Source organism: Ochlerotatus camptorhynchus, unplaced genomic scaffold (assembly GCF_037179485.1).
Source record: "Ochlerotatus camptorhynchus isolate MF236.1 unplaced genomic scaffold, CSIRO-AGI_Acam_v1.1 ptg000023l, whole genome shotgun sequence".
NCBI classification, from domain to species: Eukaryota; Metazoa; Arthropoda; class Insecta; order Diptera; family Culicidae; genus Ochlerotatus; species Ochlerotatus camptorhynchus.
In genome coordinates, this window is record NW_027040515.1 from 1,508,607 (window position 1) to 1,531,500 (window position 22,894).

General features: G+C 38.2%; 1 protein-coding gene and 1 pseudogene across 1 annotated transcript in view; both read right to left on the minus strand.

Moving 5' to 3' along the window:
- Rpp25 (ribonuclease P protein subunit Rpp25) overlaps nt 1-22,894 on the minus strand; it is a 489,635-nt gene that overhangs the window by 240,639 nt on the left and 226,102 nt on the right. The window lies entirely within an intron of this gene.
- Nucleotides 444-10,891, minus strand: LOC135706544 (uncharacterized; annotated as a pseudogene).

Below are 22,894 nucleotides of genomic sequence, written 5' to 3' on the forward strand. Positions count from 1 at the left end.
AATTGTGAATTACTGTTTACAATATTTACATCAATTTCAATGGCATCTGAAATAGAGAATCACTAAAATAACAACCAAAAGGCTAGTGTGAGTGTGCATCTGTTGAAAGGAATTTCGCAACGCCATGCAAAGACGTCCGGAGTGAGTGTGGCCAACAAATAAGAAAGAAACGAAGACACCTCGAAGGTCTCCAAAGGTGATGTTGCCCCGGACCCATTGACAGAGGAATTACAATCCTCAGGTGTTCAATAAAAGCGTACATGGGAGAGCACAGACGAGATACAACGATTTATGCCCGCCGTAGCTTGTATGTAGCTGGTACATTCAAACACAACACAGAAGGATGCGATAAAAAGACAGCAAATTTTATTTCTTTTTCAAAGTGTTGCTAAGAACGCCGGGCCCGGCTGGTAGGTTGTTGGTAGTTGGTCTGATGGTCGTCAAGAAGGTATCCACTTCAGAGGCTCGCACCTTATATGGCATCCGGCAAGTTCAAGGCAAACGCTCAAGATGAAGCTCCTTTAATGACTGCTTCTTTGCTAGACCTCGCGGATCATGATCTTGGACCACATCAGACCATCGTTGCCATTCTTGAATGTGTTCCAGCTCATGGCCTGACTGTTTGAGTGTGTTGATGTACTTGCCGTTGAGGTTGCTGCGGAAAACCACACGAGAGAGAAGGAGAATTTTAAATGCTGCCGGATAAACAAGCTGCGGTAGGCTGGTTCGAAGTGTCACAGTTATTAGATGGGAGCTACTGACATGGTTTTGTATATTTTGTGCCCTAGGGATACTGGATTTAACCAGATTACCAAAAAAGTAAAGGAAAAATACCTTGAACCCTTTCGAACCAGTCTACTACTGAATTCCGAACTCCTTCTTAATCGAGCATACCTTCTAAAGCAAGCATTGTACCACCAAGCGCCGTAGTAATTTTTGGCACAATTAGCCGGGAATTTATCGTTATCGGTGTTGTACGTGGTAAACTTCATATTTCTGTGATAGCCGAAATAATCACCAGCCGTCCCCGTGTAGTTCTTTGATGAAGAACTCTTCGCTCTCGTTTCCAATTGCGAATAGGTTGTATATGGCATACCGTATCATATTTTGGAAATCCTTCAGCACAAACAGCACCGGCCGCATGATTGCAATGGTCAATAGATGGATCCAACCATTTCAGGGCCACCAAGCTTATTACAGTTTGCGTCTCACCTCGTTTGACAGATCTGATCGCCCGCTTGAAAGTTCGAATCGCTCGTTTGACAATCCTAATTGTGGACAAACGGAATGCTCCTGTGGCATGTCGGTTCGTCGGTGGCATTAGGGTTGATGCATAAATTATGTCACGCTCTAAGGGGGGGTCTAAGATGTTGTGACAAGCAATGTATTAGGTATAGGAAAAACGTCACGATAGGGGAGGGGGGTAATTTTTTGATCGATCATTCTAGTCGAAATTCTAGTACTACACAATGTTTGTTTTGATTCGCTATGAAAGTTTGACAGATAAAATGAGGGGTTAGTGGATTTTCCTTTGTTGCGAGGGGTGAATCGATTAGCTTGCGACCGAAGAGAGTACCAGCAACAATCAATACGAAACTAACGATTTTAAATTGGCTCACTACTTGACTAGCCTATTGGTCCCAAGCAAATCGATTAACGTATCCCATTCTAGTCAAAATTCTAGTACTACATAATGTTTGTTTTGATTCGCTATGAAAGTTCGATACATAAAATGAGGGGTTTGTTTGTTTCGAGGGGTGAATCGATTAGCTTTCCCGAAGAGAGTACCAGAGCTGAGCCAAAAAGTTGAGCACGTTTCTTCGGGACCTTCTAGCACAAACGAAGTGACAGACGGAGCGGCTCGAAAACTTTGGTGACTAACCTGCTATTGCAATTTTTCAGTGTACCACATGGCAACACCACTACTACTGGATTGTACCACATGGCAACACTACTACTGGATTGTACTAGTATTTTCACCAAATGTATTAGAATGTTTTGGTTCTATCTCTTTCACACTACTCAAAACTGAAATGCATAAAAAAATGACAAAATGATACGCACTCTTTGCACACTGTCAAAGAATCATTGTACACAAAATCAACTTTGTTCAAATCAAAACAAAAAAAACTAACCCATCTGGTGGATGATGGCACAAGCTTCCAAGAAAATTCTATTACAGTGAACCACATTATTTTAATGGATTTCTTCGCCAGTTAGTCGTCTGTCACTTCGTTTGTGCTTCTAGTCTTAGAGTTACCTCTATGGTAATATCAACAATCAATACGAAACTAACGATTTTAAATTGGCTCACCACTTTAGTAGCCTATTGGTCCCAAGCAAACGATTAACGTACCCTATTCTAGTTGAAATTCTATTACTACACTATGTTTGTTTTGATTCGCTATGAAAGTTTGACAGATAACATCAGGGGTGTGTGGATTCATGCAGAACATGCAGGGGTGAGTGAAATAGCTTGGGACTGCTTGGGACCGTTGTTCTGGTACTGAGTGAGCCAAAAATAATAATGATTTTCTTCGGGACCCAGTGGTCTTAGAGTTACCTCTATGGTAATATCATAGAGGTAACTCTAAGACAAGAAGGTCCCGAAATAACGTGCTCAACTTTTTGGCTCAGCTCTGGTACTCTCTTCGGTCCCAAGCTAATCGATTCACCCCTCGAAACATCGGAAAATCCAATAACCCCTCATTTTATCTGTCAAACTTTCATAGCGAATCAAAACAAACATTGTGTGGTAGTAGAATTTCGACTAGAATGTGGTACGTTAATCTTTTGCTTGGGACCAATAGGCTACCCAACAAACAATCGTCTATTGAAGAAACGACTTCTTGGCCATTTTATTCAACTGCATGCTTAATAGTACTTGTACTATTTTTAATAATAACTTCTGTTCAGGCTTTGTTCACACAAATCTGGAGAATTTATTCAACCACAACATCGAAATATTTGGTGTTGAATAAGGTATGTCGAGAAGCTTTTATTCGACTTATATTGAGTTGTAACAGAGTTTATACGATAAAATTAATGATTATTCAGCTTCTCCTTAAAACAGTGATGCTCTGTATACGCTTGATTCTCATGTGAAGTAACGTTTAATTAGACATTATTATACATTTATTAAACGATTATTCAACTGTGGGAAAATTAACCCGAAAATAAGATGAACACAGGGAAGGGGGTGTGTTTTCTAAATGTATTGTATTTCATTATTTCTGACGTGGCTCGCACCACACAGACATTAGAAAATTTATTAAATACTTATACATGTCGTTGTATGGTATGGGATTCGAACCATGTACCTTCCGATCACCAGCCGCTTGCCTTGTCATCTGAGCTATCCTAGAATTCATCATATGGGCAACTCAATAATCTATAAAAGCTTGCATGAAAGTAAATACCTATCAGCACTTCCGATCGCAACTCTAGCTCCTTGAAGGCCCTGTGGGAATGATTAATTCATTCATCGTTGTTTTGAATGAGAACAATGTTGCCTCTTCACATCTCCAAGTCAAAAGAAAGGATGCTCGGTTATATTTTAAACTAGATCAATGCATTCATTATCGTGAGTCATGTGATCGATGATTACTATTTAAATTAATTATTGTAAAAAAAAAAAGGTTTGAGCTTGGGATTGAACTCATGACCTTCTAATTGGAAAGCGGAAACGGTAACCAATACTCTACTGATTTCGCCTTGTTGTAAGACTGAATCAGTGTTGTCGAATAATGAATCTAATACGTCGTTTATAAAGCATTTACAAATCATGTGATTACAACATGGACGCATAGTGGTATAAGAGCTATTTTGCTGAGTGTATTCACCTTTATACAGCAATATTGTAAAGCAATGCAATGAAATCTAATAATGGAGCTAGAAAACATTTATTAGACATCTAATAAAGCATATTATTAAATCAATTGAAAACAGTCGAATTAAAGTCTCAATGTATGTGCAAATTACACTTATTCAGTTTGTTATTAGATCAAGCTTCTGGTTCTGAATAAGGAAGACAGTCAACGTTTATAAAGCTTTTAATAAGGAAATTAATCATATCAGAGCAAACGGCGGAATAAAGACGCATCTATCGATCTCAATGACCTTTTTTCAGCACATAATTCGACATCCTGTTTTATTCAGCATTGTACACTGTTATACAACATTTATTCAATGTGTATGCTTATTTGTGACTTTGAATTGTTTGTTGGGTAGTCAAGTAGTGAGCCAATTTAAAATCGTTAGTTTCGTATTGATTGTTGGTAATATTTTGTTTGATGATTGTTCTGCAGGTTATTACACTATTCAATATCCAAACAGCCCAACATGCTTTTCTTCAGTGAGAAATCCCTCAACTATTGATTTGGTCTTAACTGATTCATGTTAACTTTGTAGCCAATTGGTTACCCATGCTGACTTCGGTTCTGATCACCTTCCAGTAGCTTTAAAAATATCCCAAGAAATAATTTTTAATCCCAACAGCTCTACGTGGCTCTACTTTCAATTACCATATAGCTGAAAATAATGTGTCGAAATAAGACCCGAGTTCCAAACCCTTTTGGAAACTCACACAAATTTTGAAAAAAACCCAAAACCCTATTCCAGCGCTTGTTTATGGTTTTGGAATTGAGTTCATCCCTGACTGATTTTTCTGCAATACAATTACTGTGAGAGAGAGAGAGATTTCAAGAACAGGAACTTTGCCTGTCTACCCGATATCGTTTGTTTTTTGATTGCTACTACGTTTTTTTAATCTAATAAAAGTGAATTTGAGAGCAGACATTTTTTTTCTACAAGTTTTATTTATTTTCGGTTCGAAAATTCGGAAAAGTCCCGGTTTCGCGTGGTAGAACTTCGCGTCAGTTCTCGGTAGTCGTGCCTTGTCCACTTCCGCATCATTTCGAACGATTAACTTTTGGTCCTTCGCGATCCGGATCGGCGTGAATCAGCGACAATGGAGGAGCTGATCAGGAAAAGAAACGTGGCCTTCGAGAGGCTGAAGAGAGTACATGCGAGTGCAAGGCAGCTGGCAGAACATGAAACACAGGCGTTCGAAGTTCACGATCGGCTTCGGAAATTAGCCGAGATGGAGGAATCTTTCGACAGGATTCAAGCTGAAATCGAAGAAGCAGTCCCGAACTAGGAACTTTCTTTGGTGCTCAGTGTGCGTTCGGACTACGAACAACTTTTCTACACAACGAAAGGACTGATTACAAAGCTGCTGCAAGTTAACGGTCTGCAGGACCTACAAAATCCCCCAGCTTGTTCCTGGAGCCGTTGTCAAGCCACCAAACCCCCAACGTCCCATCGTACAGTGCGATCATGTTACCGAGGTAGGACCAAGTGCCAGAGAGAAGCTTACAGCTGACAAACGTCAAATGGAAATCGGGAATTTGGTTAACATTGTAGGCATTTGGTGAGATCCATCCTTTATACCCCGTTGACATTACAGCCTATATTACGTACTATCCGTAATATAGGCTGTCTTGCAATGAGCACTCATACATAGGATTTCCAGTGAAAACTAAATGTATGAGTACTTATTGCAAGACAGCGTATATCACGTGATATGAACGGGGTATTACACTGTATTTTATATACCATTCATTACATTGCATATTACTGTTACATTCACTCATAACCTAGCTCAGAGCGTTTGGTACGGTATGTCCACGCATCCTTCCACCCCTGAAGATTCACGAAATGAAGACGCATTCGTCTATTTTGACAAGATATTTTTTAAAACCTTGTAACACCATCATCCCCCTAGAGCACTGAAACTAATATTTGCAGAAGTAACATTTCAAAAATAATTATTTAAAATAGTCGAACGTTATGGAGTGCTTCGATTTAGCAACTGCTTCGAATATGGTGCCTCCACGGTTTATTTGGACTCGATTCCTTTCACAGAATCATCTTTGCAACGCAGTAGGCTTGGTCGTTTTGATGTTTGTGTGATATCTCAGATATGCTGCAAACATCAATGTTGACGAGAAAAATGCTTATGTCTTATCTAACCTAATGATTTTCCAGGATGCTTTCTCGTACTGGCTGCGTTTGTATTAGATTAGATTAGATTAAGATTTCAATTGTTATACTGACATCAAATATATCATATTAACAAATATGATCCATTCATGCCTTTTCCAAATGTTGCAATGCCGACCCGCAAAATATTGTTTCATGCACCATCTAGCGTTGAAAAAGATCAGCAACAATCATTCAATTACAATCGAGGGGTGCGAATATAGCACTTATTACAAAAGTAAGAGTCGAATTATTTTCATTAATTACATTGTGTATATTACTTTAACATTTCTCGATGAACATTTCAAATGGTCCTATCTGCTTTGATCGATTCTCTTCATCGACTTTCTCTTTCATCAATAACTCAGCTGCAAAAGCTTTCCCTTTTGTATTTGACATTTTGGACGCTAGAAAAGATCCTCCTTTATCAAACTAGATGGTATAATTAGCGCGAAATCTGTTTGCATAGCAGTGGTTATGAAAAGAGAAAGTCGATGAAGAGAATCGATCAAAGCAGATAGGACCATTTGAAATGTTCATCGAGATTTGTCATTTGTAGTACTGGAGCACCTAGGTTAAAATTAGAGATGAACTAGCCTAAGGCTTTAAATTTAATTAAAGAACTAAAAAAAAAAAAAACCTAGGTTAAAATGAAATGTGATTAAAAAACATACGAAATAGCAGTGATCTAGTATATTTGAACATTTTCAATTTAAATATGGTATATTTTTATATGAAACGTACACTGAGGCAAGTAGACCTAAGAATTTCATAAGAGGCGACTTATGAACAACATATATGAATTTCACAAGCGTGACTTATGATTGATTTTCGGGTAACATAAGTTAGCTCTCATACGCCTTTAATTATTTCATTTTCCCAAGCGTTGAAAGACCTTATAAGGTTATAACGTCCATTTTCCGGTTCCAGTCTGCTCCGAGTTAGTATTTTTTGTCAACATTATTTTTCATAAGGCAAACCAATGCAATTCACACTCATATCTTATGGCTAAAATTCATAAGTGTTTCTTATGGAATTCTTACGTTTCTTTGGCTGCGTGTAAGAATGGAAAACGTTTTATTCTGAACTCTAAAATGATTAACTTGGCTTGGTTGTTCCACTGTCTGCAAGAATTGGCTGCGCTGGCTGATAGGCATAGGTGTACTCTTATTTCTAAATATTGCACTTTCATTCCGGGAATTTAAAAAATTCGAACCGGAATTATTCCTCCTTCGACCAGTATAATCAGACGGTACTGATCGATTGCCGTACTGGGCAGGTCTTTCGGTAAAATTTGGAATAGTATAGCGTTTTTCAGTTGCATTATCTCTTGGCTCGATGATACCGAATCGCGCTGAGCAATGTGACTTTAGTATAGCTTCCAATGAACTATTCAGATGTTGCTCCATCTTCATCATCCTGAAATCGGGCAAGGTGGAAATAATTGGTGGACAAAATCACATCGATTAGACACTTACCTTTTCTCCAATAGCTCCAGCTTGCCGAGAATTAGTTCTACTCCGAATTCGGAATTGGTCACATTCCGAGAGTAAGTGGTACCGATATTTAGTAGGCCGCATAGCCATGTGGTCATTGCCAGGAATGATAGAGTGTTCATTTTTGAATACGATCAGTACAAGAGTGATGCACACACTGAGCTGAGAGATAAGCTTTCAGAGAACGTAACGATCATCACGGCGCTCTATTCTCATAGTGTAATCAGTAATGTTTTCGCGGCGAGACTAATAGCGAAGTTTGTAAACACCAATTTACACTCAAAAAATTCCACACGTCATCATTATGTGTCTCACACTTAATTTTGCACTTATTGTGAAACATCCATTTAATGTGTGAATCTTTTGCTTTGAACCATATACGTCAGCACTATTGGTTCAAATTGTGACACACTTGGAGTCTATGTGCCTCACTAGGTGATATCAATAGCTTTGCACGTCATAGTACAATGTTCTACTTTTCTACTTCTACTTTACAGACTCTAAAAAAATTGAAACGACAAATACACGCAGGCAAAATAACGTAAGTATTCCATAAGAAACAATGAACAATGAATTTTAGCCATAAGATACGAGTGCGAATTGCATTAGTTTGCCTTATGAAAAATAATGTTGACAAAAAATACTAATTCGGAGCGACCCGGAACCGGAAAATTGACGTTAAGGCTAGGGGGCCCGTGTGTTGATTCACGCTTGTGAAATTCATATATGTTGTTCATAGGTCGAGCCTTATGAAATTCTTAGGTCTATTTGCCTCAGTGTACACATGCCTGCGCCTGCCGTTGTCTACACGGATAGAAATCTCCTTATACTTTTTGGCAAATTTCTATTGCTGATTATTTATCAAATGTATTAGTCAACTAATAAGTAGACGCCTTGCAAAAAGTTAATGAATATCGTGTATCAAATGAAATGCATAAGTGGTCACACATACCTTTTATGCATTTTTATAGGACCTATGTAGTTTGTCTTATGGAATGTATAAGGCTGATGTTTTGGCAAAAATGTATTAGTGAAACACATGAATAAAATAATTGATTTTCGTTTCGTGTACGTACGATCTCACTACTGTTCTCATATATGAGGCTGGTTGATAAGAACAAGAAATTCATATAGCATTGAAATGCAAAACACTTCAAATCCATCCGTTTTGAACAGTAGTGTAGTTGAACACATTGAACCATCATGAAATACACTTAAAATAAATGTGATTTTGCATATGAAAAATCAAGTGTTTAAACACTTCGATCAGATATGTGGACTTTTTTGAGTGTATGTTGATTATTAAGGTGAATCGCTGTGACATCCTTGTTCTCGGAACCACTTAGAAACTTCAAGTGCACAAATATCAGCTTCTACGACACATTCAACATTACAATTCAAGAGCAAATTTTCATTATGCCGTGCGAGTGTTAGCACCAATCCGAGAAAAATAAAGTTTTGTTTTGATGACCGAAAAGTTATTCCTATTTCCAAGTAAACACATATAATCTCATAGTGATAGCAATGTTTAACATATTTAGCAGGGTTTTAATCATACAAATGCAAATCCCTAGCTTTCATGCTAAAAATACTGGTTTTTGAGTTAAAAGTTATTATACGTCGTTTGGTGGCCCCTATTGTTACTTATCAATTACGTCTCCTTACGTGCAGCCCATTCATCATTTTAGGACCACCGAAATCATCTTAGCAACAAACAGTTCGATTTATTCACTTTAATAATGAGAAAGCGAAATGACGAAAGTACACTTTTCACGGGTTTCTCAGTGCTGTTACTTAAGGCAAACGGCATCTCCATATAAATCGGGTGACTTAAGTAACATCGAAAACTATTTTGATCGGAAGGTGATTACGTCAAAAAGCAATTCGACTGGTAAATAAATTTAAAAATGGGATGTGATCCTATATTCGGACAGTATTATAGTGTAATAGTAGGAGCATCGATTGACACTGATAGTTCGACTTTGTTTACCTTTGTTACATTCGACGTAATGAAAATTTGCTCTTGAAATGAGGCTTTCTTCTTCCCACACACATCTATCAGTGGAGTGTTCTTGACCAGTAGGTTGTATTTTTTTGGTTTGCTTATCTTTTTCGAAGTTTCTAACCATAAAGGCATACAATATCTGATCACGCCTTCCTTCGGAAGGGAAGTAAAGCCATTAGTCCCCGGTCCATGAGTTGATGGGTCGATAGGTAGGGTACAAGTGTGGGAGCTGCCTCCCTGGCGTTTTAGAGACTAGGTGTCTTGGAAGAAATTACTCAAAACGATATCCCACATCTTCGGTAATAAACACCTGAATAATCATTAAGCTAGTATTACATATAAAAATTCTAACTTTGTGCAATTACGAGATAAAGGGTCCATGTCTTCGATGAAGTTGCAGAGCAGCTAGTTTTATGAACATTTTCTGAGAACACCAAGTTTCTACATTTTAACTCTAAAGAGATATAATAGATTTTCTTTTAGGACTACCTTAATATTGATTTTTTGAGCTAATTAGTGCTGTTTTTCAAATTTGATCAATTTATCATGTTCTAAGAAATCATTTAAATACACAACCACGGTACCTAATATTTTAGTTGAAAACGGTTCGTCTAAATCAACATCTTATGGCTTTCAGCATACGAAACAGCAGTGATCTAGTATATTTGATTTTCGAAATGTTTACAATTACTACATTTTTGAACTTTTTCAATTCAATTATGGTATATTTTAATATTAAGGAAACGTAGGAATGGGAAACGCTCTTTTGTAACGATCAGTGGGAACTCTCGAAGGATTAAGTTTGCTTGATTGATCCACTGACTGCCAGAATTGGTCGCGCTGCTGTCTCATAGGCATAGGTGTACTGTTATGTCTAAATATTACACTTTCATTCCGGAAATAGAAAAAATTCGAACCGGAATTATTCCTCCCTCGACCAGTATAATCAAACGGTACTGGTCGATTGCCGTGCTGGGAAGGTCTTTCGGGAAAATTTGGAATAGTATAGCGTTCTTCAGTTGCATCATCTGTTGGATCGATGAAACCGAATCTTTCTGGTCGCGATGAGCAATGTGACTTTAGCATAGCTTCCAATGAACTATTCAGATGTTGCTCCAGCATCATCATCCTGAAATCGGGCAAGGTGGAAATGATTCAAACCATTAAACTGTTGACAAAATCATATCGATTAGGCACTTACCTACTCTCCAATCCCTCCAGCTTGGCGAGAATCAGTTCTACTCCGAATCCGAAATTGGCCACATCCTGAGTGTAGGTTGTACCGATATTTAGTAGGCCGCATAGCCATGTGGTCATTGCCAGGAATGATAGAGTGTTCATTTTTGAATACGATCAGTACAAGAGTGATGCACATACTGAGCTGAGAGATAAGCTTCCAGAGAACTTATTGCTATCATCGATGGACGTAACGATTATCAAGTGTAATCAGTTTTCGCGGGGAAACAAAGTTTGTAAACAACCATTGATGTTGATTATTAATGGGTTATAATTCCGCTCAATCGCAGCAATCCACTACCGAAAAAAAAACAGCACTCTATTTACCAACATACTCCATCTGACGTTCCCAAGGAAACCAAAACCGGCATGCAAGGTGATTGAGCGAAAATTTTCCCATGCGTCCTTTCTGTGTCGCTTTGCCGGCGTTCCGCTTTTGGGCAATTTAAAAAGCATCGGGTTTTTGTCTTTGCGCCTGTTTCCCACACAAACATTGGCATATTTATGCAGGTAGGTCGGATGCGTAGGTATAAGCAGTACCTCATCGTGAGAAATGATTTGTTTTCACCTGTTTTCCCATATACCGGTGGCTCTAGTTTTGTTGTTTTGCTTTGGGCTATATTGCTGCTCCGGTGCACCACCGCGGATGGCTTGTTAAACTTGATCTTCTTGGCTATATTTTGGGTATGCGAAAAAGGATGCGAACTGTTTCCCACCAGTAGTGGTGGGCCCAGCTGGTTTTTGAATCTTGCATTTATTTATTTTTTATTAAAAGATAGTAGTTTTTCTCATCGGTACCCACCGATGGTTATTTAACGAGTCTCGTAATAGCCCTATAATGTACATGCATGCTGGGGTCGGTGAGTTTGATTCCCGGTCTGATCGTGAATCTTTCTCAACTTCCCAAACAATTGAGCTTTTACTCGATCCTTATGGGGAATAACATTTTGGCCTTTCATAAGGCACTGTCGTTCATTTCGAAAAGCAAAGGCCATGTGCAATCTTGTACAAAGACCCTTTTGGGAACAATCGAAACGCTGCACGGTGTATCAAATCCTCGGAATGTTACAATAACCAGTTATGCAAATTCCGAACTACAACTTTGCCGAGAACAGTGGTCAAGAGTACGAGATATTCTGTGTGGCCGTCCTGCCCAGCGTTGCCAGGTCATTTTCAGAAAAATCTGGACCAGTTGAAATATAAAATCTGGAAAAATCTGGAATGCTCCAAAACATTCTGTTTGTAACATATTGCTATTGAAATCAAAGTGAGGTGCAATCTCCCGTAAAAATCGGTCAGTATGATCATCTGGAATTTATTCAAAGTACCAGAATGTTTACGAATTACATGTTCCAATACATTATATCAGGCATAACATTTGATAACGACACAAAAGCATTTGTAAACAAACTATCTAAGGTCCTTTACACGCGAACCAAAGCACGCCCACGCAAAACAACAACATCATCGGATAGGGGCAACTATCACCTTTCCGAAAGTGGTATTGGTTTGCGTGGGTGTACTTTGGTTCGCGTGTAAAAGGCCTTATAAAGTTTGTTTACAAATGCTTTTGTGCCGTTATCAAATGTTATGCCTGATATAAAGCAAATAACTTGTTAGCATTGCTTAAATCATCCAAAAGTGAAGAAAAGTATTGACACAGTGGGCCCATAAATATTAATTATTGGTAAAATACTGCAGAACATATTTTTAGAATTGTTTGTTGAATTGTAACTTCTTTAAAAATAATGAGAAGCAAAGAATCAAGCAACTTTGATGGGGTGGATTTTTTTTTAACTAATAGTCGATTAAGTCCTTACTATTTGATCCAGTACCAGAATATGTCTTAAAGATTTTATTTGTTCTAAACAATTCTAATATTACCCTGAGGTTTATCAGACTAACAATTTCATTCTTGACATCATACAAGACACAACACCCAGTATACCAGTAAGCAATTTTATTTTAAAGTAAAATTCACCTGGCTGAAGTGGAAATTAAAGCCTTACATCGTGGTACTCACCAATAGTTTAAGTAAACTTTGGATAACTCCACTATATGCATGACTATTACGAATAATTTGATGTCAAATAATAATTTTATTAAATAACTAAAATGAAAGTCTGAAAGCGTCATATGAAGTCTCATGATCTTGAAATGATTCTAATTTCTGGAATTAAAATTTTTACTGGATCCCATATAAGTCTGAATTTACTTGGAACTCTTCACTGGATATCTTTGTCCTTTTTTAGAGTTCCATTTGAATCATCCTTGAATTCCATCATACTTCGTTTCTGGATTCCCCTAAAATAATCTTAATAATATCCAAACTGTTTCAGTAACATTCTAAGAGCTATTAGCATTATCTCTTGTAATCTCTTATAAATCACTCTCCGATTCCACAATTCCCTTAAGCTGGTAATAATTTCCAAGAATTGGCATAATTTTGCATGTAAATCAAAACTGTTTTCAAACCTCTTCAGTATTTCCTAAGAACTCAAGTACTTTGCCAAATTGGCCTTGAAAGTTTCCCAGAAATTTCCAGATGTTCTTTTTTTTAAATTTGATAAAATGAGTCTTTATAGAAACATCGTATCAGCATACTTCTTAAGTTTAATCTCTTAAGAATTTCCTATGATTTCTCTTCCGTATTCTAGCTTTTTCCTTTTTCATAAAATCTCCATTCAATTGTCATCAGAGTTTTCAAAAGACAATTGACACTGTCTTAAACCAGCGGTTGCACAGACTGTACACACCAAGTTGTTTTTACAGTTATCAGTAAACATTTTACTGACTTTCAAACAGCTGAACAATCAGAACAGTCGGTAATCAGTTCGGTAAAAGTTTGGTTTACTGAACGATCAGTAAACTTGCAATGTATACTCTACTGTCAAAAAATACCGACTAGCTCATCACTCAATACCGAAGTTCGGTAAAAATTACAAAATAATCGGTAAAAATAGAAAGGTTGTCATCTGCAAATTACAGTTCTTTCGATAGTTTTTACTGAAAAACAGTGAAATATAGGGAATTGTTCCGTTCAAATCATGCACTATAAACAATTTTGTTCATATCTTTTATTAAATGCAATTCGTCAATCTGTTTATCCAACGAGTCAGCGATCGCCAGCCATTTTATTTGAGTGCTAAAAAATGAAAACATTTAGATAATATAAATAGTAGTTACTGAAAAGATCCCTTACTTCCACATCCGGCCGCAAGCACATCTAATCTCATCGGGCACGTCTTCCATTTCAATGGTTTACAAGTTTTTTTTCTGCTGATATGCGCACGATTTTCTTAAAATTTATTTACACTTGAATTTTACACCGCTTAACATGCGAAATTGACGAAGATTTGACAGGCGTGATTTTAACTGAAGCGCTCAGTAATAATTACTGAACTCCTGTATTGTTTACATTTTTCGTCAGTATTTATAAATTGTTCACTGGAAATCGGTAAAACTTTTACTGAACAGTTAAGATTAAATGACATTTCATGGCTTACAAACTACATCGGTAAAATAGATGCAAATTTTCAGTAATATTTTCATGGGAATTACCGAAAACTTGTAGTTATTTGACAGACAGAAGAAAATTAAAGCAATTTTACAGATCACTCAGTAGAAATTAAATTTTACAGATCAAAACCGTAAAAAAAATTACCGAACATCAAAACTAGAATTTGGTGTGTATACTTAACACTGGACAACTGACAACACATCACACCAGTAGGGAAATTTTCAGATGGCGAAAAGTTACACCGGCTGGAGCGGGAATCGAACTCTCATTTCGTGGCACTCACAATACGCCATGGCGCCGCACGACCATGAAACCAACAAAGATGGATGCAACTCTACTCAGAATTAACTTGAAATTCTCCTTTGGTTTCGCAAGGAATTTGCCTCACACTTCAATGTTAACTACAGGGTGCGTGACGAATTTTTGCAGTAAATGGCATATTTGAGAAAAAATACACCAGTTAGTTATTCTAGCAATGAATTTTGTGCGATTTATTTTCTTTCGCAACATTTGGAAGTTGTAAGTAAATTTATTCAAAAAAATTGCCTTCCCTTTCGACGACTGTAGTTAGACGCTTCCGGAAACTGCAGTATGCACGTTTTAAAATGTTTCGATCCATAGATGTCATCACTGCCTTGATTTTAGCTTTTAGCGACTTAAGTGTGGTGTGAGGGGTTCTATTGGTATCCCGTTGGACGACGCCCTATACAAAATAATCCAACGGATTGATATCGGGACTGCTTGGGGGCCAAATTTCTTCCTCCCAAATTTACGAAATATTTTCCGTAAGCCATTTTTGTGCTTTATTAGCAGTATGAGCAGGTGCTCCGTCTTATCACTTTCCCAAGCCTTTTTTAATATTATACACTGTTCTTTCAGACACATTTACCGACCGAATTATTTCTTTCATGCATACTTCGGCGCGCAACAAAGCGACAACGGCTGACAGATTGCTCTCTTGTTTCGACATCTTTACGTTTACTCAACATTGTTTGTTTAAATCTTACACCTAACAGTATAAGCTATCCAGTGCTGCCAAATATATCTAAATCATGATGCACAAGCATGAGAAATTACTATTTGAAATTTACTGCAAAAATTCGTCACGCACCCTGTATTTTAAGAAATACCTTTAAATTCTCCTTAAAAATCTTATGACTTATACTCAAAAATCTAACGAACGTACTGCAAAATGCTGGTGGTTGCCTAGATTAAAAAGCCTTGCTAATTTTCCATAGCTCAATTTATTAATTAATTAATTTATCTTTATTAGGGAGGCTTTCAGCCTGGGGCTGGTTCGCCTCCAAGAAGCTCAATTTATTGTTTTCAATCCTGAGAACTTTTTTTTACAATTTCTTTAAATTCCAAAATTTAAAAAACATCGTCCATTTTGAAATTTTGATTTTTATAAATTAAGGGTTAAAATAATAATAATTATAGCCAAATACTTAACAAAAACTCCATACAGAAAAAATCTAGGCCCGATATTTAAGAAAATGTTAAGATTTTGTTTAGCCAATGCAAACATGTTGTAACAATTCCATGTGCGATGTTGCAGTAATGTCCAACGTTGATGGTCTTTAATAATTAAACTAGTAAGTTTGGCTTTTTATTTTTTGATTAGTAGGTCCAAAGCAACATACGTTTAAAAAATCTGGAAAAATCTGGAACATATTTAAAAAATCTGGAAATATACGTGATCTGTCTGTGTATCTGGCAAGACGATTGAAAATCTGGAAAATCCAGATAAATCTGGAATACTGGCAACGCAGGTCCTGCCCCTAAGGGTGACCACTAGAGTGGGTCATCGTTATATGGAAAAACCAATCGAGAACAACCCTTTTGACGTTGTGACTTCTATATGGGGGTTTATCACCAATCGACCAGAAATATGGCTACGCATCGATAAAATTACTTCCGAATGTTGATTTCCAACAAGAAACTATTGAAAACTGGTAAATGTCCAGCATTGTCCAAAAGCGTTGAATTAACTAACAAATCCACTAATCACCTACATGCATATGCTGCTTCCCCAGCACAGTCGTCAGAGAGTAGTATGTAGACGAAACAAGTCGAAGTGGCATTCGCCTCCGATCCTCGGGTGCGTGCGAATAGGTAGGATAGAATTGCGTAATATTTTGCACACTCATCGCCATATTCAGAACCACACGCTCCCAACGACCACACAAAATGCTCTCCAGAGTTGTAATCTTGTAACCAAACTTGAAAACAGAGGATACACTCAAAAAATATATCACATACGTAATGCATGAAGTCCATGTGAATTTCACATATGTAGCTTTCAAAAAAAAAAAGTTGACGACAACCTAAAGAAATCGTTTATGGACTTTACTACCAATCCCCAGAGAGCCAAAACATTCAAATTTGGAAGAGAAAATTCACTCTCACGATCTCAATATCTCAACATTCCATGTATTTTGATCAATTTGCTGTCAGAAAAACATATGAGCTTTTCTCATGGAAACTCTACAGCTTTTCGATTTAGCTACATGGGTCTCCCCCAAGGCTCATGTTTAAGCCCCCTTTTGTACAATTTCTACGTTAGAGAAATTGATGTCTGTCTTAGTGACAATTGCATGTTGAGACAACTTGCAGATGACGGCGTAGTGTCTATCACAGGGCCAAAAGAGGTTGACCTGCAAGGATCCTTACAGGATACCTTGGACAATTTGTCTACTTGGGCTATCCAGCTAGGTATCGAATTCTCCACGGAGAAAACTGAGTTGGTCGTTTTTTCTAGGAAGCATAGCCCAGCACAACCGAAGCTTCAACTTTTGGGTAAACCGATCACTCATTCCATGTCCTTTAAATATCTTGGGGTCTGGTTCGATTCCAAATGCACCTGGAGATCCCACATTGAGTATCTGAGACGAAAATGCCAACTAAGGATCAATTTCCTTCGATCAATTACCGGAACGTGGTGGGGAGCCCATCCACAAGATCTTCTGACGTTGTACCGGACAACGATTTTATCGGTTTTAGAGTACGGTAGTTTTTGCTTCCAGTCGGCAGCTAAAACGCACATCATCAAGCTGGAACGGATCCAGTATCGTTGTCTTCGTATCGCGTTAGGATGCATGCACTCGACTCATACTATGAGTCTCGAAGTGCTGGCGGGCATGTTGCCACTATCCGTCCGTTTTTCAGAGTTATCTCTGAGGCTCCTCACCCGTTGCGAAGTTATGAACCCACTGGTGATCGAAAATTTTGAGAAGCTTCTGGAGCTAAATCCTCAAACATGTTTTATGACTTTGTACTACCTATATTTAACACAGGATGTCAGCCCTTCAAGAAATATTCCCAATCGTGTAATATTCTCCGATTTCGGCAATTCAGTTAATTTTGATTTATCTATGACGCAGGAAATCCGTGGAATTCCAGAGCATCATCGTCCTATGATTGCTCCGTCATTATACGCTGCAAAGTTTGGCCATGTTGATTCTGCAAGAACGTTTTTCACAGATGGATCTCTAATAGAGGAGTCCGCTGGTTTTGGTGTATTTAATGAATTTCATAGCGCCTCTCGAAAACTTGAAGCTCCTTGTTCTGTGTATGTGGCTGAACTGGCAGCAATTCACTACACTTTGGAAACTATTGCTTCACTTCTTCCAGACCACTATTTTATTTTTACGGATAGTCTCAGTTCTGTCGAGGCTATCCGTTCCATTAGGCCGGTAAAGCACTTCTCGTATTTTCTCTTGAAAATACGAGAACTGCTTAGTGCTTTATCCGTGCGCTCTTTCATCATCACCTTCGCGTGGGTCCCTTCGCATTGCTCAATTTTGGGCAATGAGAAGGCGGATTCACTTGCGAAGGTGGGCGCTATGGAAGGCGACATTTATGATCGACAGATCGCCTATAGTGAATTTTTCTCTATTTATCGTCAGCAGTCGCTCGTTAGCTGGCAACATCAATGGAGTGAAGGGAGCTTGGGACGATGGCTACATTCAATTATCCCTAAGGTGTCAAAGTTTGCATGGTTCAAAGGGTTGGACTTGAGTCGAGACTTCATACGCGTGATGTCTCGTCTCATGTCCAATCACTATTGTCTAAACGCTCACTTGTTCCGTGTGGGGTTGGGAGACAGCAATCTCTGTGAATGTGGACAAGGTTACCAGGACGCTGATCACATCCTTTGGTCTTGTGCGGAGTATCGTGGAGTCAGATCACATTTTTATGATTCCCTTCGGGCTCGAGGTAGACAACCTAATGTTCCAGTTCGGGATATTTTGGCTAGACGCGATCTGGAGTTTATGAAACTCATATATGTTTACTTTAAGGATATTAACCTTAGATTGTAAGTTTGATTAACCTTGTGTTTAGTTTGTGTTTTGTACGTCTGGGGGGTTTTTTTTTTCAATGTTTGTTTTCAAGATGAATAGAAATAATTTCATGCTTTAGAATTAATTAAATAGTTATATCGTAAACCACATTTAAAACCTCCTTCTTCCCTTTTCCCATCCAAAAAATTGTAAATCTCCACTAACCTCGAGACGACCGCGAGTACTCGGTCCAGTTCCTTTAACTTTAAATTTAAGACAGTAACAATGTATAACGCAAAGGATAACTCGGCTCTGTAAAGTTTATTCGATTGAGCCTGTACAAATAAAGTAATTACAAAAAAAAAAAAAATCTTCGGTAATAAACACCTGAATAATCATTAAGCTAGTATTACATATAAAAACACGGAGATGAACTAGCCATAGGCTAAAAATCTCCTTAATAAAGAACTAAAAAAAAAAAACATAAAAATTCTAACTTTGTGCAATTACGAGATAAAGGGTCCATGTCTTCGATGAAGCTGCAGAGCAGCTAATTTTATGAACATTTTCTGAGAACACCAAGTTTCTACATTTTAACTCTAAAGAGATATAATAGATTTTCTTTTAGGACTACCTTAATATTGATTTTTTGAGTTAATTAGTGCTGTTTTTCAAATTTGATCAATTTATCATGTTCTAAGAAATCATTTAACTACACAACCACGGTACCTAATATTTTAGTTGAAAACGGTTCGTCTAAATCAACATCTTATGGCTTTCAGCATACGAAACAGCAGTGATCTAGTATATTTGATTTTCGAAATGTTTACAATTACTACATTTATGAACTTTTTCAATTCAATTATGGTATATTTAAATATTAAGGAAACGTAGGAATGGGAAACGCTCTTTCGTAACGATCAGTGGGAACTCTCGAAGGATTAAGTTTGCTTGATTGATCCACTGACTGCCAGAATTGGTCGCGCTGTCTCATAGGCATAGGTGTACTGTTATGTCTAAATATTACACTTTCATTCCGGAAATAGAAAAAATTCGAACCGGAATTATTCCTCCCTCGACCAGTATAATCAAACGGTACTGGTCGATTGCCGTGCTGGGAAGGTCTTTCGGGAAAATTTGGAATAGTATAGCGTTCTTCAGTTGCATCATCTGTTGGATCGATGAAACCGAATCTTTCTGGTCGCGATGAGCAATGTGATTTTAGCATAGCTTCCAATGAACTATTCAGATGTTGCTCCAGCATCATCATCCTGAAATCGGGCAAGGTGGAAATAATTCAAACCATTAAACTGTTGACAAAATCATATCGATTAGGCGCTTACCTACTCTCCAATCCCTCCAGCTTGGCGAGAATTAGTTCTACTCCGAATCCGAAATTGGCCACGTCCTGAGTGTAGGTTGTACCGATATTTAGTAGGCCGCATAGCCATGTGGTCATTGCTAGGAATGATAGAGTGTTCATTTTTTAATACGATCAGTACAAGAGTGATGCACATACTGAGCTGAGAGATAAGCTTCCAGAGAACTTATTGCTATCATCGATGGACGTGTAATCAGTTAGGTTTTCACGGGGAAACTAAGTTTGTAAACAACCATTGATGTTGATTATTAATGGGTTATAACTCCGCTCAATCGCAGCAATCCACTACCGAAAAAAAACAGCACTCTATTTACCAACACACTCCATCTGACGTTCCCAAGGAAACCAAAACCGGCATGCAAGGTGATTGAGCGAAAATTTTCCCATGCGTCCTTTCTGTGTCGCTTTGCCGGCGTTCCGCTTTTGGGCAATTTAAAAAGCATCGGGTTTTTGTCTTTGCGCCTGTTTCCCACACAAACATTGGCATATTTATGCAGGTAGGTCGGATGCGTAGGTATAAGCAGTACCTCATCGTGAGAAATGATTTTTTTTCACCTGTTTTCCCATATACCGGTGGCTCTAGTTTTGTTGTTTTGCTTTGGGCTATATTGCTGCTCCGGTGCACCACCGTGGATGGCTTGTTAAACTTGATCTTCTTGGCTATATTTTGGGTATGCGAAAAAGGATGCGAACTGTTTCCCACCAGTAGTGGTGGGCCCAGCTGGTTTTTTGAATTTTGCATTTATTTATTTTTTATTAAAAGATAGTAGTTTTTCTCATCAGTACCCACCGATGGTTATTTAACGAGTCTCCTTAGTATACAGCAGTGCGATTATAAAGCATGCCATGCTGGGGTTGGTGAGTTTGATTCCCGGTCTGATCGTGAATCTTTCTCAACAAAATCCTCTGAATGTTATAATAACCAGTTATGCAAATCCCGAACTACAACTTTGCCGAGAACAGTGGTCAAGAGTACGAGATATTCTATGTGGCCGTTCTGCCCCTAAGGGTGACCACTAGAGTGGGTCATCGTTATATGGAAAAAAACAATCGAGAACAACCCTTTTGACGTAGGACTACGTCTGTGATTTCTATATGGGGGTACACTTTGTGAAAACCGAAAATGGAACATGTAACAAATTATGAAAGTTTTTGATATACGCTGTCTTGCACTGAGCACTCATACATCTAGTAATTTAAAAAAAAAATAAAGAATTAAAAAAAATCATACGTCTAGTTTTCACTGGAAATCCTATTTATGAGTGCTCATTGCAAGACAGCCTATATTACGTGATATAGGTTGTAATGTGAACGGGGTATTAATAACTCAACTGGCCCTGGTCCAATTTCAATAATTTTATCACCAATCGACCAGAAATATGGCTACTCACCATTCATGTAGGGTAGAACAGCCCGAAATTCACCCCGGGCCAAACGCCCGTTTTGATTTTTCATAGCTATTCCAGTCTTAATTTTGCCGAAATGCTAGGTAAAGTACTAAACTAGCACTGTAACTTGTCAAATTTATGAATTAAAAACGGGAATGCTACGAAAAATTGCATCGAGCGATTTGCGCGAGGTGTATTTTGGGCTGTTTTCCCCTAAATAAAAATAACCGCTCATGAAGGATCGCATTCTACCTTCTACTTGTAGCTTCGTATCAGCCATGGTGGTAGCTGTTTTGTTCTACCCATAACCACATATCAGTCCCATCTTTGCTTGATTTCCTATCCATATGGGACTGATATGCGATTATGGGCAGTGTTGTTGTTGGATATAAGTTATCAATCTCAAATCGCTCAATTAGTTAACATAAAGGCAAGAAATACCAGTGGATGGACGGCAACAGAAACACGCTCTTGCAAAGTGTGGGTGATTTGCGTATTTTTAATAATCCTTGTAGATGATCCTTTGAGCTCATAAGATTCATAAGATTACGTAATGGTTTTTAGCCATTAATCGAGAATTTCATAGATTACCTTTTGAAAATAATATTGACAGAAAAAACTGGAGAGTGTCATACCGGAATCGAACCATGGACATTGGCATTATGAGACCAGTGCTTCGACCACTTGTCTATCAGCTCTAGACGCTTTTAAAAGCTACCTTGTGTAAGAGCATAATCTTTCATAAGTCGCCCAAAGAAAATTCCTGCGAGCAGCAAGCGTGCTTTCCGAAATCGAAAACACTCGGCTGCGGTGTTTCCCGAAGTCAGAAACACTCGGCTTTGGTGCTTGCCGAAGCATCCATACACCGGTGCAAACAATTATGCACGCGCACCGGTACCGGTGCCTTGTTTGCTGCTCTTGGTGTTTTCTATCGAGCACTGGTACGGAGCGTTCAACTCAATGCTCTTGGTGGTGTGTAAAAAAGGCAGTACGCAGTGTAGTGTTGCGTTTAAACATGCCTGTCGCGGAGTAGTAGTAAAATTTACGTTTATTTTCTGGGTTTTTATGTTTCAACATTTGGTTTAACAATTCAATTGTTTAGCCTTTGGCTCTTCATCTTTGTTCTAGTTATTTGGTTATTCTTATATGATGATTGCGTTTAGCGCTAATATACAGGATACCCTTTGTGGGATTGTTTTGGTTTGAATTAAAAAAAAAATGATAACCTACCTACTTGAGCACAGGAACCTGCCTAACTACTTAAACTAGGTTGCCAAATCACGAATGATCTGGTGGTTTGATCGCAGACAGGCGACTCTGAACCTTTCCAGCGTGAAAGTCTTTCGCTCCTCGAGTGTTTGAAGACCGGCCAGGTGGTGAATCTCAGAATTACGAGTTCGCGGTGGACTGTTAAGGATCATTCTGAGGATCTTGTTTTGGATCCTCTGAAGCTTTAGGTGGTGGCACTTAGCACAACTCTCCCAGATTGTCATACCATACTCAATAGCCGGCAGAATGATTTGCTTGTGGACAGCAAGCTTGT